Here is a 21,199-nt window from a genome sequence, read left to right as displayed (position 1 = left end):
TCACAATTGTGTCCCAGAAAATCAAGTACCTAGGAATCAGCTTAACGAAGGAAGTAAAGGACCTGTACAAAGAAAACTACAAAACGCTACTTCAGGAAATAAAAGAGGACATGAGGAAATGGAAAGATATCCCCTGCTCATGGGTCGGGAGACTTAACATTGTCAAAATGGCAATACTACCGAAAGCATTGTATAAATTCAATGCAATCCCTATAAGCATACCCATGACATTCTTCAAAGAAATGGAGCAAACACTCTTGAAATTTATATGGAACAAAAAGCCCCCACGAATAGCTAAAGCAATTCTTGGGAAAAAGAAAATGGGAGGAATCAACCTCCCGAACTTCAAACTGTACTACAAAGCAGTAATAATTAAAACAGCATGGTACTGGAACAGAGGCAGAACTGCAGACCAATGGGACAGGGTTGAATACACTGACATCTCTCCTCAATCATATGCTCATCTAATCTTTGATAAAGGTGCAAGTAATGTGAAGTGGAGTAAGGAAGCCTCTTTAATAAATTGTGTTGGCATCACTGGACGGCTACATGCAAAAAAATAGGCTCAGAACTCTACCTAACACCATGTACAAAAGTAAGATCAAAATGGATTAAAGACCTCAACATCAGACCAGAAACCATAAGGTACATTGAAGATAAAGTTGGCAAAACCCTCCATGACATTGAAGCTGATGGTATCTTCAAAGATGCCACGCCACTGGCCGAGCAAGTGAAAACAGAGATAGATAAATGGGACTATCTTAAACTAAGAAGCTTCTGCACCTCCAAAGAAACAGTGACCAAAATACAAAGACAGTCTACAGAATGGGAAAGGATATTCACCGAATACACATCTGACAAGGGGTTGATATCCAGGATATACAAAATACTGGTTAAACTCCACAAGAAGAAAACATCCAACCCCATCCAAAAATGGGGCAATGAAATGAACAGAAACTTTCTCAACGAAGAAATCCGAATGGCAAAAAAGCACATGAGAAAATGCTCTACATCATTTATCATCAGGGAGATGCAGATCAAAACCACAATGAGATACCATCTCACACCTCAGAGACTGGCCCACATTCAAAAGAACAAAAGCAACCGATGCTGGCGTGGATGTGGCGACAAAGGGACACTCCTTCACTGTTGGTGGGAATGTCGACTGGTTCAGTCCTTCTGGAAAACAGTATGGACGATTCTCAAAAAATTAGAAATTGAGATCCCATTTGACCCAGCAATACCACTCCTGGGAATATATCCCAGAGAGGCAAAAATGTATAGTCGAAGTGACATCTGCACTTGTTTGTTCATTGCAGCACTCTTTACAATAGCCAGAAACTGGAAGAAACCTGAATGCCCAAGAACAGATGACTGGTTAAAGAAACTTTAGTACATCTACACAATGGAGTACTATGTATCTGTTAGAAAAGATGAAGTCATGAAATTTGCATACAAGTGGTACAATATGGAAAGTATCATGCTAAGCAAAATGAGTCAGAAAGAGAGGGATAGACATAGAAAGATTGCATTCATCTGGGGAATATAAAGTAACAAAGTATGAGATTAATACCCAAGAATAGCTGAGATCAGCACCAGGAGGATTACTCCATAATTTAGAGGCCAGCCGGGTATCCTAGAGGAAAGGGAAGTTCAGATAGAGAAGGGAGAACCAAATAAAGGATGTTTGGAGGATCCTCCCAGGAGGGGAGATGCATGTCGAAAGTAGACTATGGACTGAACATGTTTGCCACTCAATGCCTCTTTTGCAGACCACAACACCCAAAAGGAGAGAGAGAACACAGGGGATTGCCCTACCACAGAGACAGGGGGGATGGGGGGATGGGGGTGGGAGGGATATTATCCATGGTGGTGGAAAATGGGCACTGGTGGAGGGATGGGTATCTGATCATTGTATAATTGAAACCAAAGCACAAAAAATTGTAAATCTACAACTTTAAAAAAAATAAAATAAAATAAAGGGGAAAAAGTAACAAACAAAAAGAAATAAAGGGATCCTATACAAAAAAAAAATAAGATCATTGATTTAAACCACTTGATATTGAATTGCAATGTTCTCATACTTCTCTTCACTTACCTTGCACATGGCCCCATTCACTTTAATTGATAAAAATTGTTATCCAGTATTTTACAATTAAATAAATCAATTTAAAAAAAAAGAAAGAAAATTAAAAGAAAGTCCTTGGTAAGTTCTGGTAGTCTTGGAACCATGTTGCCCATGGGTTAATCAGCTAGATAAGTCTTCCTTAACCTGGATGTTCCTTGTTCACATCCCTGATATCACTCTTTTCCTCCTTAGATCCCATTCCCAGTAAATCATGTGCTCACCAAATCTTGTTGTTTCAAGCTTTGTTTTCAGAGGAACCCAAATTTCAAGTCCTTCCTTTTGCACTTATTGTCTCTATGCCCATCATTTCAGACTTTTCTCCCAGCATATTTTCCTCACTGAATACAACTGTCCTTCAAGAGAGTTGAAGCTTGTTAGTTTTAATAGATGACTGGGATCATTTTCCTCTAGCCATATATGAAAGGTAGCAAAACACTTTTCAAGTTGTTCTGTTCCCAGCCAGTCAACTACCCTTGCCTGGGAAAATTGATTAGCAGTTTAGTCTCAGGTCTGTCAGAAACTACATTTGTTTTCCTCCATTTCCACCAAAGAAGTTACTGGTACCAAGCAGACTTAGTATAATATATGTTCCTGTTAATCCATTTGCACTTGGGATCCATGTGAACACCTTCCACCTGGCCTTTATAAACCGTGGTCATCAAGTTTGCTTTTCTGGTGGCATTCTGTTTCTCACTATTCCTCTCTGCAGCTAAGTGATGTGAAAATACCATCTTTAGTAAATGGTATGATTGAAAACTCCAGAAGGAATGCCAGCCCTTTCAGCTCTCTCGGTCTTTTATGTAACCTGTTCTTTGGAACCTATCTTATTTTCATATTTTTGTTTTGCTTATAATTTACGAAAAACATGTTAACATACTTAGAAAATATCTACCAACTCTCCAATGCTGATCACCAGCTGTCAGTTCCCTACCCTTCCCGGTTTCCTTCCCATACATCCTTCACTCCATTAACTCTCCTAGGACCATCTCTTTCCACCACCACCTTCCAGGCTCAAAGTCAAGCGGTACCAACCCCAAGATTCTACCAGTTTGTGGTTGGTTGGGTGGGAGAATGATGTCATAAAGTAGGCAGTTGAAAGGTAGAGGCTAGCCGATCAGGAGGTCAGATTCCCAAGAAGAAGACCGGATTGGATAGAGAGAGGTAGAATGAAGCAGGCTAGGGAGATGGAATCCTACACGACAGTTATAACAGTTTCACCTTCCTCAGACTCTTATGTTAGAAAACTACTCCCATTATACTCAAGAGCTTACATATTTCATTAACAAATCAAGAAAATTACTAAATAATCATTTATAATCAACTGTTCACCAACATCATTAGGTTTTTTTTATTATTATATTTTATATAACTTTTACAGCACAGTGGGTAGGCCATTTGCCTTGCAGGAGGCCAACCCAAAGTTTCATACACGCAAGCCAAGTGCTTTAACCCTGAGCCACATAATCAGTCATCAGCAAGTTAGCTTTTAACTACTGATCTTAAGTAAACAATCAGAAAATTAGACAAATAGATAAAAATGTTCACATCAATACAGACTTAGCAGTAAAACATTACAATTATGAAAAACTCCAAAATTTTATGGTCACTGAAATTTATTTTTTTTAAATCATGCTTGTATATAGACTAATGTAAATACATAATTGAAAAACTCCAAAGAAATGTAGCTTCATTTTACTTGTATGTTTCTTGTGGTTCTGTTTCTTCTTAATGTAGTTATCCCACGAACAATACAAATTTGAACTTCTATGTGATTTTTTTCAATAATTACATTTTGAAACATTTTTGGACATTGGTATTGATGTGGAATAATTAAAGATGATTAATATGGGGACGGGCACTGAGGCCCAGCTCTGGGCAACCAAGTTGAACGGCTCCTAATTCAACCAGGTACAGCTTGCCCCCAAGGCCCTGGGACCCTCCCTCCTAGGTGGAGCTAGGTCCACCTCCTAGAAAGCCGGTTTCACCCCTGATCTGCGCGGGACGGGCACGCAGGCCCAGTTCTGGGCAACCAAGCTGAACGGCTCTTATTCCAACCAGGTACAGCCCGCCCCCAAGGGCCTGGGACCCTCTCTGCACATGCACAGCTAGCTCCATCGTCGTTCCCAACATCTCGCTCAGTGCCAGGGACTCTTTCTGGAGCCACGGCCGCATTAGCGGCAGCGAAATATTTTCCCACTACATATACCATAGGAACCATAAGCTAACTTCTTCGATGGAAACTTCTCTAGTTTAGCTCAGTCACTAGAAACACAGTAGCCAATAACTCATAAGCCTATCTTAACTCACACTGCATATCAAGCAGAATAGTAACAGTGAATGTTAAGGACTAAACCACAGTTTTCACAATGGAAAAGCAACGCAAAAGCCCACCAAACTTTCTTATTGAAGTGTCTAGCCCAGATGACACCAACAGTATTGCAGTGTTAGACAACCTCTCTGACAAGGAATTCAGAAGGGAGCTACTTAGGATGCTTAGGGAACTAAAAGAAACAATGGAAAGCAATGCCAATAGAAGACAAGAGGATTTGAAGGCAGAAATGAGGAAAATGCAATCAGATAGGTCAGACCTGAAAAATCTCGCAGGCGAATTGAAAAACTCAGTGGAAGGCCTCAGCAGCAGAGTAAGAGCTGCTGAGAACAGAATAAGTGAGCTCGAAGATGAAGTTCAGAGACTCTCCAGAAAAGAGGAGAAAATGGAAAAGAGACTCACAATTCGGGAACAGATGGCAAGAGAAGATCGTAATGAAGCCCAGAGGGGTAACATAAGAATTATTGGAGTCCCAGAGGTAGAGGAAGAAAACCTTGATGAAGAAGAAACTGTCAAAGACATCATTGCTAAAACGTTTCCAGAGATGAAGAAAACTTGTGACCATATTCAGGAGGCCCGAAGGGTACCACCTAGAAGAAATCAGAATAAAAATACCCCAAGACACATTCTGATCAAAATGACCAAAACCTTAGACAGAGACAAAATTCTGAAAGCAGCAAGATCGATGAAAGAAATCTCTTACAAAGGAGCATCCTTAAAATTCACAGCTGATTTTTCTGATGAAACCCTTATGGCCCGAAAACAGTGGTGGGACATAGTGAAAAAACTCAATGAAATAAATGCCTCCCCAAAAATACTTTACACAGCGAGACTCTCATTCATAATAGAAGGAACAACACACAGTTTCACAGACAAACTACAGCTCAGGAACTTCATAGACTCAAAACCGTGTTTACAAGTACAACTAAATGGGCTACTTTAAGGCAAGACAGGCCTCTCAAATACAGCAAATTTCAACAGAACAATGGGACAAAATCCCATAACAATAATCTCTCTCAATGTCAATGGGCTAAACGCACCAAGTAAAAGACATAGAGTGGCAGGATGGATTAGAAAATTGAACCCAACATTCTGTTGCCTGCAAGAAACACATCTCAATAGTCAAAGCAAACACAGACTCAGAGTCAAAGGCTGGAAAACAATCCTACGGGCAAACAGCTCCCATAAAAAAGCTGCGGAAGCCATCCTAATATAAGACCACATCGATTTCAGAGTGAGGAAGGTCATAAGAGACAGTGAAGGCCATTTCTTATTGATCAAAGGATCTGTAAAACAGGAAGAACTTACAATAATAAATGTATATGCACCTAATGAGAGACCAGCAAAGTACTTAAAACAACTACTCATAGATTTGGAAAAAGACATCAATAGCAACACAATACTAGTGGGAGACTTCAACACTGCTTTGTCACCAATTGATAGATCAACCAGACTCAAGCTTAGCAAGGACATACTTCATCTGAGGGAAACAATGGAAGAAAGGGACTTAGTAGATATATACAGGACACTTCATCCACAAAAAGCTGAATACACATTCTTCTCAAGCGTACATGGAGCATTCTCCAAGATAGACCACATGCTGAGCCACAAAACATGTCTCCAAAAAATTAAGAAGACAGAGATTGTATCGACAATCTTCTCAGACCATAATGCGCTGAAATTAGAAGTAAATCACATACAAAAACAGAAAACTAAATGAAACACCTGGAAATTAAACAGTGCTTTATAGTAAAGTTGCAAGCTATAAAATCAATACACAGAAGCCCATGGCTTTGCTACATGCAAACAGTGAGAGAGAAGAAAGCAACATGTAAAAAACAATCCTGTTCACAATTGTTCCCCAGAAAATCAAGTATCCAGGAATCATCTTACTAAGGAAGTCAAGGACCTGTACAAAGAAAACTACAAAACGCTACTTCAGGAAATAAAAGAGGACATGAGGAAATGGAAAGATATCCCCTGCTCATGGGTCGGGAGACTTAACATTGTCAAAATGGCAATACTACCAAAAGCATTGTATAAATTCAATGCAATCCCTATAAGGTTACCCACGACATTCTTCAAAGAAATGGAGCAAACACTCCTGAAATTTATATGGAACAATAAGCCCCCACGAATAGCTAAAGCAATTCTTGGGAAAAAGAAAATGGGAGGAATCAACCTCCCGAACTTCAAACTGTACTACAAATCAGTAATAATTAAAACAGCATGGTACTGGAACAAAGGCAGAACTGCAGACCAATGGAACAGGGTTGAATACACTGATATCTCCCCTCAATCATATGATCATCTAATCTTTGATCAAGGTGCAAGTAATGTGAAGTGGAGTAAAGAAAGCCTCTTTAACAAATTTTGCTGGCATCACTGGACGACTGCATGCAAAAAAATGGGCTCAGAACTCTGCCTAACACCGTGTAAAAAAGTAAGATCAAAATGGATTAAAGACCTAAACATCAGACCAGAAACCATAAGGTACATTGAAGACAAAGTTGGCAAAACCCTCCATGACATTGAAGCTAATGGTATCTTCAAAGATCCCACGCCACTGGCAGAGCAAGTGAAAACAGAGATAGATGAATGGGACTATCTTAAACTAAGAAGCTTCTGCACCTCCAACGAAACAGTGACCAAAATACAAAGACAGTCTATAGAATGGGAAAGGATATTCACCGAATACACATCTGACAAGGGGTTGATATCCAGGATATACAAAATATTGGTTAAACTCCACAAGAAGAAAACATCCAACCCCATCAAAAAATGGGGCAATGAAATGAACAGAAACTTTCCCAAAGAAGAAATCCGAATGGCAAAAAAGCACATGAGAAAATGCTCTACATCATTAATCATCAGGGAGATGCAGATCAAAACCACAATGAGATACCATCTCGCACCTCAGAGACTGGCCCACAATCAAAAGAACAATAGCAACTGATGCTGGCGTGGATGTGGCGAGAAAGGGACACTCCTTCACTGTTGGTGGGAATTTCGACTGGTTCAGCCCTTCTGGAAACAGTATGGACGATTCTCAAAAAATTAGAAATTGAGCTCCCATTTGACTCAGCAATACCACTCCTGGGAATATATCCCAGAGAGGCAAAAATGTGTAGTCGAAGTGATATCTGCACTTGTTTGTTCATTGCAGCACTCTTTACAATAGCCAGAAACTGGAAGAAACCTGAATGCCCAAGAACAGATAACTGGTTAAAGAAACTTTGGTATATCTACACAATGGAGTACTATGTAGCTCTTAGAAAAGATGCAGTCATGAAATTTACATACAAGTGGTACAACATGGAAAGTATCATGCTAAGCGAATTGAGTCAGAAAGAGAGGGATAGACATAGAAATATTGCATCCATCTGGGGGATATAAAGTAACAAAATATGAGATTAATAGCCAAGAATAGCCGAGATCAGCACCAGGAGGATTACTCCATAGCTTAGTGGCCAGTCGGGCATTCTAGAGGAAAGGGCAGCTCAGACTGAGAAGAGAGCACCAAATAAAGGGTGTTTGGAGGACTCTCCCAGGAGGGGAGATGCATGTCGAAAGTGGACTATGGACTGAACATGTTTGCCACTCAATGCCTCTTTTGCAGACCACAACACCCAAAAGGAGAGAGAGAACACAGGGAATTGCCCTGGCACAGAGGTAGAGGGGATGGGGGTATGGCGTTCGGGGGGGATATTATTCATGGTGGTGGAAAATGGGCACTGGTGGAGGGATGGGTATCTGATCATTGTATAATTGAAACCAAAGCACAAAAAAATGTAAATTTACAACTGTAAAAAAAATAAAATAAAATAAAGGGGAAAAAAAAGTAGACATAACTTCAGGCATATAATATAAATATAATCCTAATAAGAGTAAGTAGAACTATAGCACTGTCCTCCAGTTGTTCATCGATTAGCTCTAGCAGGCCCGGTAACATCTCCATTGTGAGACTTGTTGTTACTGTATTTGCAGGAATATTTTCAGTATATCCTGAGAGCCTCATTCTCTTAAATGCCTTCTCTGGCAATATCAGGCTCCAGAGGAAAGAACTTTTTCCTGGGAGGATTGCGAGATTCATGGAATCTTCTATGAAGGCTTTGCAAAATCGTATTGAATACGTCATGGGTAGCTCACCAGGCTTCACCATGCTGGCGAGATACTCTCGGTAGCTTGTCGGGCTCTCTAAGAGGGACAGAGCAATTTAACCCAGATTGGCCAGGCCGGCCACTTGCAGGGCAAATGCCCTACCGCTGGGCTATAGCTCCAGCAATAAGTATATAATGTAATAGTTCATGTTAAAAAATTGCAAAAAAATACAAAAATGCATAAATTTGAGGGAATTTTTACTATGCAAAAAGTTTGCAGTTGTTAAAAATCAAATAAAATCCTAATACTGAAAAAAAAAAGATGCCACGCCACTGTCTGAGCAAGTGAAAACAGAGATAGATAAATGGATAAATGGGACTATCTTAAACTAAGAAGCTTCTGCACCTCCAAAGAAACAGTGACCAAAATACAAAGACAGTCTACAGAATGGGAAAGGATATTCGTCGAATACACATGTGACAAGGGGTTGATATCCAGGATATACAAAATACTGGTTAAAATCCACAAGAAGAAAACATCCAACCCCATCAAAAAATGGGGCAATGAAATGAACAGAAACTTTCTCAAAGAAGAAATCCGAATGGCAAAAAAGCACATGAGAAAATGCTCTACATCATTAATCATCAGGGAGATGCAGATCAAAACCACAATGAGATACCATCTCACACCTCAGAGACTGGCCCACATTCAAAAGAACAAAAGCAACTGATGCTGGCGTGGATGTGGCGAGAAAGGGACTCTCCTTCACTGCTAGTGGGAATGTCCACTGGTTCAGCTCTTCTGGAAAACAGTATGGACGATTCTCAAAAAATTAGAAATTGAGCTCCCATTTGACCCAGCAATACCACTCCTGGGAATATATCCCAGAAAGGCAAAAATGTATAGTCGAAGTGATATCTGCACGTGTTTGTTCATTGCACCACTCTATGCAATAGCCAGAAACTGGAAGAAACCTGAATGCCCAAGAACAGATGACTGGTTAAAGAAACTTTGGTACATCTACACATTGGAGTACTATGTAGCTCTTAGAAAAGATGAAGTCATGAAATTTACATACAAGTGGTACAACATGGAAAGTATCATGCTAAGCGAAATGAGTCAGAAAGAGAGGGATAGACACAGAAAGATTGCATTCATCTGGGGGATATAAAGTAACAAAATACGAGATTAATAGCCAAGAATAGCTGAGATCAGCACCAGGAGGATTACTCCATAGCTTAGTGGCCAGTCGGGCATTCTAGAGGAAAGGGCAGCTCAGATAGAGAAGGGAACACCAAATAAAGGGTGTTTGGAGGATCCTCCCAGGAGGGGAGATGCGTGTCGAAAGTGAACTATGGACTGAACATGTTTGCCACTCAATGCCTCTTTTGCAGACCACAACACCCAAAAGGAGAGAGAGAACACAGGGGATTGCCCTGCCACAGAGGCAGGGGGGATGGGCGTATGGTGGTTGGGGGGATATTATCCATGGTGGTGGAAATTGGGCACTGGTGGAGGGATGGGTATCTGATCATTGTATAATCAAACCCAAGCACAAAAAATTGTAAATATAGAACTGTAACTCAGGTGTTTCACTAATAAAAAAAATTTTTTAAAAAGATGATCAATATATCCTAGAAAAATCAAAAAATCTAAGAAAAAGTATGCTATGCATGTAGCAAGTATCATGCTGTTTTAATTATTACTACTTTTAGTAAAGTTTGCGGTTCAGGAGGTTAATTCCTCCCATTTTCTTTTTCCCAAGAATTGCTTTAGCTCATCATGGGGGTTTATTGTTCCATATAAATTTCAGGAGTGTTTGCTCCAATTCTTTGAAGAATGTCATGCGTATCCTAATAGGGATCACATTGAATTTCTACAGTGCTATTGGATGTATTGCCATTTTGACAATATTAATTCTCCAGATCCATGAACAGGGGATATTTTTCCATTTCCTCGCGTCCTCTTTTATTTCAAGAAGCAGCGTTTTGTACTTTTCTTTGTACAATTCCTTTACTTGCTTAGTTAAATTAATTCCTAGGTAGTTGATTTTCTGGCACACAATTGTGAATGGGATTGTTTTCATCTTGTCATTTTCTTCTCTCTCACTATTTGTGTATAGTAAAGCCATGGATTTTTTGGTATTTATTTTATACCTTTAACTTTACTCTCGAGTGTATTATTTCTAGGAGTTTCTTGGTAGAGGTTTTATGGTTCTTTAAGTATAGTATCATATCATTTGCGAATAGTGAGAGCTTGATTTCTTCATTAACTATTTGGATGGCCTTAATCTCTTTTGCTTGCCTAATTGCTATTGCTAGTATTTCCAGTACTATGTTCAACACCAGTTGAAAGAGTCGGAATCCTTATCTCGTTCCTGATCTTAGGCGGAAAGCTCTCAGATTTTCCCCTTTGAGGATGATGCTTGCTGTATGCTTGTGGTAGCTGGCTTTAACTATATTGGGGTAAGCCCCCTCTATCCCCAATTTGGCGAGGGTTTTCATAATAAACGGATACTGGATCTTGTCAATTGCTTTCTCTACATCTATTGATATGATCATATGATTTTTATCGATTCTTTTGTTGATATGATGGATTATGTTGATTGATTTCCGAATGTTAAACCATCCTTGCATCGCCCGGGATGAATCCCACTTGGTCATGGTGTATGATCTTTTTGATGAGTTGTTGAATTCTATTTGCTAGTATTTTGTTCAGAATCTTCTCATCCGGGTTCATCAGTGATATCGGCCTGTAGTTTTTTTCTCTCATAGTGTCTTTGTTTCCATTTGGTATTAGAGAGATATGGGCTTCATAGAAACTGTTTGGGATAGTTTCTGTTTTTTGGGAAGTATTTTGATTACAGTTTCAATTTCATTTATGTGACTAGGTCTATTCAGGTATTTTATATCTTCTTGACTCATCTTTGGGATATTTTAGAAATCCAGGAACTTATCCATTTCTTCTAACTACTCTTTTTTCTTGGCATACAGACTTTCAATGTAGTATCTGATGATCCTTTGAATTTCTTTGGATTCCATTGTGATATCTCTATTTTTATTTCTGATTCGGTGTATTAGTGTTTTCTCTCTCTGTTTCTTTGTGAGTGTTGCTAGTGGTTTATCTACCTTGTTTATTTTCTCAAAGAACCAGCTCTTGGTTTCTTTGATCTTTCGGATTGTTTCTTAGGTTTGCATGTCGTTGATTTCTGCTCTAAGTTTTAGATATTTTTCCTTCTGCCCAATGTAGGATCCTTTTCTTGATCCTTTTATAAGAACTTGAGCTGGAAATAAGTTGCTTATGTGCATCTTTTCTTCCGTCCTTAGATATGCTTGCAGAGCTATGAATTTTCCCCTTACTAGGGGTTTAGCTGCATCCCAAAAACTCTGGTAGTTCGTGTCTTCGTTCTCATTTGTTTCCAGGTATCATTTGATTTCTTCCTTGACGTCCTTCCTGACCCACACATTGTTCAGCAGTGACTTGTTTAGTTTCCAGGTGTTCGATTTGGTTGTCCGTGTCTGTGTGTGATTCACATCTATCCTCAGTGCATCATGGTCTGAAAAGATTGTTGATACTCTTTCTATCTTCCTGATTCTATTGAGGTATGTTTTGTGGCCTAGCACATAGTCTATTTTGGAAAATGTTCCATGCGCACTGGAGAAGAATGTGTATTCTTTCTTTGGGGCGTGTAAAGCCCTGTATAGGTCTATAAGTCCTATCTCTTCTATTTCTTCATTCAAAGACAATGTTTCCTTGCTGAGTTTTGTTCTTGTTGATCTATCCGGAGGTGATAAGGCGATGTTGAAGTCTTCATCTACTATGGTGTTGCTAGTACTGTCCTCTTTAAAATCTGTTAGCAGTTGTTTTAATATCTAGCTGTTCCTTCATTAGGTACATATACATTTAAGAGTATGATTTCTTCATGTGGAATGTATACTTTGATGAAGAGAAAGTGGCCCTCGCTGTCCCTTCTAATCTTTTTCAGCCTGAAATTAATGTTGTCGGATATTAGTATGGCCATCCCAGCTTTTGTGAGGGAGCTGTTTGCTTGCAGGATTGTTTTCCATCCTTTCACTTTGAGTCTTTGTTTGCTCTGATTGTTCAGATGAGTTTCTTGTAGACAGCAGAATTCTGGTTTCAGTTCCTGACCCCATTTTGCCACTCTGTGTCTCTTGGTAGGTGCATTTAGACCATTGACATTAAGGGAGATTATTGTCATGGGGTTTTGTGCCATCTTCCTTTAGGAGTTGATTTACACGTGTTTTCCTTCTTATCTTACAGGAGCCCCTTTACTTCTTCTTTTAGATTTGGTTTTGAGTGTATGAAGTTCCTGAGTTTGTGTTTATCTAAAAAGTGGTGTATCGTTCACATCGAATTTGAGTTAGAGTTTAGCTGGATAGAGTATTATCGGTGAGGCGTTCATTTCTTTGAATTTTTTCACTATATACAACCATTGCCTTCGGGTTTGGAGGATTTCCACTGATAGGTCTGCTGTGAATCTAAAGGGTGCTCCTTTGTATGTAATTTCCTTCTTTGACCTTGCTGCTTGTAATATTGTGTCTCTGTCCACAGCATCCATCGTTTTGACTATGATATGCTTGGAGTGTTTTTTCTGGGGTCTCCTTTAGCTGGTACCCTTCTGGCTCCTTGGAACTGAATGTCTGCTTTCCTTAACTCTGGGAACTTTTCAGCAATGGTTTCTTTTACTCTAGCTTTTTCATTGGGGTTGTTTCCCTTTCCTTCTGGTACTCCAATGATTGTAATGTTGTTCCTCTTGGCGTCATCCCCTAGGTCTCTGATTCTCCTTAGAGCCATTTTGATGTCTTTTCCTATTGCTTGTTCTTCCCAGTGGGAGTTCTGTTGCTCATCTTCAAGCTCGCTGATCCTCTCTTCAGCTGCACTTATCCTATTGCTAAGGGCATTTACTAACTTTTTAATTTCATCCACTGAATCCTTTATTTGTGACTCTTCTTTTTGTAGCTTTTTAATATTCTGTTCTCTTTTCTTCCTGTATTTTCTTGGCTCTCTGTTCTATTGTTTCTTTCATTTCTTATTTTAGTCATTGGATATCTCTTCCATTGATTCTTTGAGTAGATCCTTGAACACCCTCTGCATTTTATCCTGGAATTCTTTATCAATGAGAGCGCAATTGTGGACAACCTCGATTGAGAATTTTTCTTTTCTTCATATTCTCCTTGTGGTGGAGATTTGCGCTTTAGGAGGTACTTTTTAGTTTTGAGCTTGTACAGCACATTTCATACAGGTCTTTTCTTAGAAATGGAGTAGGCGAGTGGAATGTTGTTGTATTCTAGTAGAGGTGGTCAGACATTTTTAGTTGGTATTAGGCGACAAAGTGAGAGATGAAAGTCCTGAGTGCCCAGATTGGGAAATATAACTGCGGCTGGCCACCCAGGAGAAGGCCACGCCCACTTCTGGGAGGACACACTCCCTATATGGAGGCCACGCCCCTGGCCCATCCCAGGGTCACTCCCACCCAGGTTCCTGGAATGTAGGAGGAGGGATGGAAAATCCCATGGAGCTGCCTCAAGTGTCCCCTTCTGGAGGGTGTCCAGTTCTGCAGGAAAACGCGGGGAGCTGGGGGTGAGGAGTGGTGAACCTGGCTTGTGCTCCCCCTACCCACCTGGAGGGGAGGCGCTGATTGGGTGATGGACAGTCCCAAGGAGCTGCTGCAGGTGTTCCCCGCAGGTGTCCCCCTGTGGAGGGTGTCCAGTTCAGAGGGAAAAGGCACGGGGCTCTTGTTTTATTTTTACTTTATGTTCCAATCTTAATGGTATCACCAGCTACTCAGTCAACCTAGCTAAACCCTAAAGTCTCTTCCACTTTCTCCTGCACAAGTCTCTGCTTTCTGACAAAAGGGAGGACCTCAGAATGCTGACATAAATCTAATACCCAGGGCCGCAGGAGATAGTGTAGTGCTTATGGAACTTGTGTCACATGCACTCAATTTGACTCCCAGCACCACATGATTGCCAGAGTATCAAAGGCTGTATAGCATAGGAGGACCCCAAGCACCATGGCCACGTTTTCTGAGAATTGTCTGTAGGGCCCCCACACCTCCTGAGCATTGCTTTAGAGACTCTCCCAGAAACCAAAAAATCTGTAATGTCCCAGAAACATGTACTTGTCTTAAATAGGGAGCCTCACTTGAAGTGAGATTCACAAGGAAATATTGCATGAAAACATAAATCAAAGAGTAGGGGACACAGTGCAAATCATGTGAGTACAGATCATATATTTGGTGAAATGAGTTAAGATTCAGATGCCCTAGTCCTCGCACCAGGGATATTCCTTCAAAAATGCCCCAATATACTGGAAAGGTTCTAGAACATTAGATGACTGAAACTCAGTTATGAGCAACTTTGTAACTGTGTATCTCTTAGTGATTCTAATCGTTAAAGTAAATTTTAAATATACCCATCAAAGTAACCTTTTTACCACTAAATGGGAAAGATACTTTCTAATACTTATCCTCACGAAAAGCTCAACAGAGTGTGACACTTGCCTGGAAATGTCCTCCCTTGCATTTTTCTCATGATACTTATTAGTACTTCACTCTTCTGTTTCTTCCCTTTTCTCATGCCAAAGCTTTGCATCTCCCTTGCAAGCTCCTGAAACATTATCCATTCAACATTGATGCACTTTGCCACTGCTCCTCTTGGCGTCTTGTCCACGAACTGATTCTAAAACATAACATAGCTGCAATTACAGTATTCATGCCAAAGACAGTCATTGATATATCTTTGGGTTTAGCTTTCTACAAGCTATTGGCACACAGGCGAGTAACATTTTTTTCCTACAGAGAACACAAAAATAGTTATGCTGGGTTTTAAAGTTCCATCAGTATTTTTAATGTTTTATTGAATATCTGTGATATAGACCATTACAAATCTATTCATAATTTAGTTCCAGTTATACAACGATCCAACTTCCATCCTTCCTCTAGTGTACATTTCCCAAAACCAATATTCCTGGTTCCCTAAAACCATCCCCCAACAAACTACCCCCACCCCCAGCCTGTCTCTATGGCAGGATCTTTGATTCTTTCTCTTTGTCTCCTTTTTATTTTGTGCATTAAGGGTCTCATACAGGTACTAAGAGGTCATCATCTTTGTTCAAGGAATTGAGCATTTTTATCAGGAAGGTAAGGTTGGAGTTTAGCTTTGAGGTATGGAAATGACTGCTGAGGCTTCCATAAGTACAGGGCAGTGAGTGTAGGATGCCCATCCTGCCCAGAGAAAGCCTGGAGATTTCAGTCACAAAACACACATATCCGAATTTTCAGCTGTTATGTTTCAGTGAGTGCCATCCTGAGACGGTGGAAACCAGAGGAGGGCATGGTGGCGATTTTGTATTGTGGGAGAAAGTGGCTGCACTGGGTTCTGGTTGGGTGGGCACCAAACTAACCTGCCTCCCTCCGATTTACCCTAGTGTCTTCAGCCTTTTGCAGTTCCAAGGTTAACTGTGGCTGTTGATATCTTCCAGATTTGTCTATGGGTTTCTGAAACAAGACCAATCCATTAGCCTGTATAGCTGAGCCAGGGGTGGTTTGTTAACATGGCTCCCACATATCTTTCGGGAGTTTAATTTCTCGGGAAATGTAGTCCTGAGTTGTTGGGAGCCAGCCAGAGGCACAGTGGCCATTTGAGGTTATCGGGAAGCATGAAGACTGTTGATGCACTCACCTGAGGGTACAGATTGACTTCCTGCAGGCACTGCACAACCAGACTACAAACATTCATTGAATGAATTAACGAATAATCAACATTTTCAAAATGTGTCTCTTTCTTGCATTTTAGAAGGGTAACTTCTAACAGGAAAATAATCTTCACGGTGTAATCAAGACCTATGATTTATTCTTAATATATTTAATAAAAGCTAAACATTTTGGAAATTTATACAAAGAAATTCTTTTAAATTATCTGTCTTCATAATTTACTTGTAAATTACTAAGACATCAGTGTTTCTTCCACTGTTCTTAGCATAGAAATTTACAGACAGAATGTGCTAAGTAAAAATTCATTTTGGCACTTCTGTTCAATGTAGTACTGGAAGTACTTGGAATAGAAAATAGATAAGAAAAAGATATTTAGGGTTTTTCATGTATGAAAGGTAGAAATAATCTCTCACTATTCACAGAAGATATCATACTATATTTAGAGAATACTAAAATCTCTACGAAAAAACTCCTAGAGGCAATAGACTTTTATAGTAAAATTGCAGGCTATAAACTCAATACCCAAAAGTCTATGGCTGATTTATATGCAAATAATGAGAGAGAAGAAAGTGAGATGAAAAAGCAATCCCATTCACAATCGTGCCTCAGAAAATCAAGAACTTGGAATCAGATTAACTAAGGAGGTAAAGAACCTATACAATAAGAAATTAAAAAAGGACAGGAGGAAACGGAAACATATCTCCTGCTTATGGAATGGGAGAATTAACATTGTCAAAATGGCAATTCTCCAAGAAGCATTGTAAAAATTCAACTTGATCCCTATAAAGATACCCATGACATTCTTCAAAGAAATTGATCAAGCACTCCTGAAATTCACATGGAACAACAAACGCACACGAATAGCTAAAGCAATTCTTGGGGAAAAGACAATGGAGGCATCACCTTCCCCAACCTCAAACTCTACTACAAACGATAATAATGAGAACAGCATGGTACTGGAACAAAGGCAGAGATGCAGACCTATGGAAAAGGATTGAATATACTGACACACACCCTCAAATATATAATCATCTAATCTTTGATAAGGGAGCAAGAAATGTGAAGTGGATCAAGAGAGTCCTTCTGAACAAACGGTGCAGAAAAAACTTGACAGCTACATGCAAAAAAAAAAAAAATGGCTCAGACCTCTACCTAACACCATGCACAAAAGTCAGATAAAAATGGGTCAAAGGCCTCAACATCAGACCAGAATCCCTCAGGCTCATTGATGACAAGGTAGGCAAATCCCTCCACAACATTGAAGCTAAAGGTATCTTCAAATATAACACGCCACTTGCCAAGCAACTGGAAACAGATATAAACAAAGGGAACTATCTTAAATTACGCAGCTTCTGTACCTCAAAAGAAACAGTGACCAGAAACAAAGACTCCACCATGCGGGAAAGATACTCGCAGAAGCCTACCAGGTTCTCTGAGAGTGAGAACTGGACAATCAGAGTTGCTGTCTTCTAAATAAGATCCAGTCTCTGGATGTTGGCTATTGATGGCATTACATGGATCCAGGGGTAGATCGTGGTTTTAACACTTAATTACTAGAAGATGGAGGATCTGGAAGGAGGGGGCACAGTCTTGATCTGAGCAGCCATGGAGATCTCATCCCCCGGTCCCGCACATTTGGGTTCCTCTTCCAGTTCCTTCATGCATGAGGCTCCTTCAAGCTTGGGAAGAGTGGTCTTAAGCGTACCTATGGCTGGTTGAAGAGGTCTTCAGCTGCTGGGGCTATGCTCAGGGTGGTGAGGGAATCTCACCCCGCCATCTCCAAGGGGCCCCAGTGAGGAAAGCCAGGTGCGAGGTCAGGAGACTGTTGTTTTAGACATATTTGGAATTAATTTTAGATCGAAAAGTACGCATCATTGAAAATACTTATGTCCTTAGTAATAAATTACTACAAACTTGTTCAATCACGTCAGAGACCCCACTCTGCTCAGAGAACTAGATTTTTAATTACAGATCCGTTTTGCCCATGTGTCATGACTAAGAATCACTATCAGTAGATATGAAACTCACTATACAGAAAGATGCACACAGGTTACTATGAGTCATCTATGTTGTTAATGTGAGTTAGCCATTAAACTTCACTGAGACCCTTTGTTCTGTCCTTTATAGGAGCCACATGAGTCTCACCTTCCGTTCAAGTTGAACTTGTAATAAGGTGGAATGAAATCATCAATATGCTTCTCACGTCATCCTTCAGGAGAAAAATCCTACATACATTCAAGGTGGTCAAAGTGCAGACAACACCATCCACCTTTTCCTGGAGAAACACACGGGACTGAGGTGAGAACAGCAAAAGGCTCTAGTTTAATGGTCTTAATTAAGGTTTCAGGGAACGACATTAAACAACCTCATATACCATCTTCCAAAAGAATTATTTTGTAAAACTGATGCCTAGGGTATGGTAAAAGATAATATGGTAAAAACCATATTTTTCTTTCTGGGACATTGAATTTCTAAATCTATTTATTCATGCTGCTTTGAAATACATTCCTTGATTAGGAATCATTGTCTGCCATAGGAGTGAGGAAGGACAACACTCAAAGTAATAAGAAGAGAAAAATATGGAAAAATTAACTCCTACTAAGTTTAAGACATATACTAAAATTGAAATGATAAAATGATGAGCATGGTCCTTGCACAGAGATGATATGCAAACTTGTAAAGCATTCCATATTTTTGTTGCAAGAAGAATGAACAGGTCTACTTTAAGCTAAGACAATCCCCACAAGTACAAAAATTCTACATAAAGAGAGCACAAATCCACACCACAACAATCTCTCTCAATGTCAATGGACTAAATGTGCCAATTCAGAGGCACAGAATGGGAAGATGAATTAGAAAACTGAAACCAACATTCATTCTGCTGCATGCAAGAAACACGTCTGAACAATCAAAGCACCCATGGGCTAAAAGTAAAAGGCTGGGAAACAAGTTTTCAAGAAAATATCACCTCCACAAAGCTGGAGTGGCCATACTAGTATCAGACCACATGGACTTCAGGCTAAAGATTATCAGAGACAGTGAAGGTCATTTCTTAATGATCATGGGATATGTACATCAGAAAGAACTCACCCTCCTCAATGTATATGATCCTAATGACAGACCAGGAAAATACTTAAAAACAACTTCTAATTGACTTATAGAAAAACATTGATAGCAACACAATACTAGAAGGAGATTTCAACACTTCTTTGTCACTTCTCCATAGATCAAACAGACTGAAGCTCAGCAAGGAAATATTTTCTTTAAGGGGAGTAATGAACAACCATTGGCTTAGAGAAGAAATCAAAGAGGAAATAAAAGTTTCCAGAAACAAATGAGAATGAGGACACGAGCTACAATAACTTGTGGGACACAGCAAAAGCAGTGTTAAGAGGAAAGATTATAGATCTGCCAGAATTCATTAGGAAGAAAGAAAGGGCCTACATGAATAAATTAGAGCTCAAGATTTTGGAAAATGACCAACAAAAGTAGTCCAAAATAGGCTGGAGGAAGGAAATAATAAAACTTGTACCAGACATCAATGAGCTAGAATCCCAAAATACAATCCAAAAGACCAATAAAAGCAAAAGCTGGTTCTTTGAGAAAATAAATAAGATCAATAAACCATGAGAAGCCTCTCAAAAAAACAAAGAGAAAGAATTCTAATAAATCGAATCAGAAATGCAAAGGGGGTTATCCTAATAGAAACTACAGAAATACATAGGATCATCAGAGATTATATTGAGATTCTTTGCAGCAGGAAATGAGAGAATTTTGAATAAATTGATAAATTATTGGATTCTAATTACCTCCCAAGGCTGAACCAAGAAGATTTGGAATACTTGAACCTATCACTAACAAGGAAATTGAAATGATGGTCAAAAGTATCCCTGCAAACAGAATCCATGGCCCAGATGGATTCAATAGTGAACTATTTCAAATCTTTAAAGAGGAACTGCTTCCAATATTTTTAAGATTTTCCAGGAATTGAAGAAACAGAAATACTCCCAAATAGTTTCTATGAGGCAAAGATCACCCTAATACTCATATCGATAGAGACACCACAAAAAAAGAAAATTACAGACCTATTTCCTTGATGAATACAGATACAAAGATTTTCAAGAAAATACTAGCAAAGAGAATCCAGAAACTCAACAAAAGATCACACACTATGACCAAATAGGTTTAGCTTGGGGATGCAAGGATGGCTTAACATTCTCTAATCAATCAACAGAATACACCATCTCAATAAAATAAAGATAAAAGTCATATGATCATATCAATAGATGTAGATAAAGCATTTGATAAGATCCAGCACCCATTCATGATGAAAAACTCTCAACAAAATTGGAGTTGAAAGTACTTTCCTCAATCTAGTCAAAGCAAATTACCACAAACCCACAGCAAGCATTATTCTCAAGGGGGAAAAACCAAAGGCTTGGAGCAGAAATCAATGAGCTAGAATCCCAGAATACAATCAGGCACAAAACAAGTTACCCACTCTCACCACTCCTATTCAACATAGTACTTAAAGTACTTGCCATATGATTTCGGTAAAAAAAAAAAAGATATCAAGGGCATCCAGATAAAAAAGGAAGAACTCAAGCTTTTACTATTTGGAGATGACATGATACCATACTTATAAAATCCCAAAGAATGTACAAAAAAGCTCCTGGGAACAATAGATTTGTTTAGTAAAGTAGCATATTACAAAATCAATATCTGGTACTCCATGGCTTTCCCATATATTAATAATGAAAGAGAAAAAAGAGATAGAGAAAAACAATCCCATTCACAATAATACCTCAGAAAATAGAGTATAATAGAATCAACTAAAAAGGTTAAGAAATTACACCAAAAAAAAAAACCCTACAAAACACTACTTCACGAAATAAGAGAGTATATG

General features: G+C 39.3%; 1 pseudogene; it reads left to right on the top strand.

Annotated features, from left to right (window-relative positions):
* The first annotated feature begins 18,895 nt into the window (after positions 1–18,895).
* Positions 18,896–18,989, top strand: LOC130025839 (uncharacterized; annotated as a pseudogene).
* The last annotated feature ends 2,210 nt before the right edge of the window (positions 18,990–21,199 follow it).

Source organism: Sorex fumeus, unplaced genomic scaffold (genome assembly GCF_029834395.1).
Source record: "Sorex fumeus unplaced genomic scaffold, SorFum_2.1 ptg000032l, whole genome shotgun sequence".
Taxonomy (NCBI): Eukaryota; Metazoa; Chordata; class Mammalia; order Eulipotyphla; family Soricidae; genus Sorex; species Sorex fumeus.
This window is presented reverse-complemented; position numbering and strand designations above follow the sequence as displayed.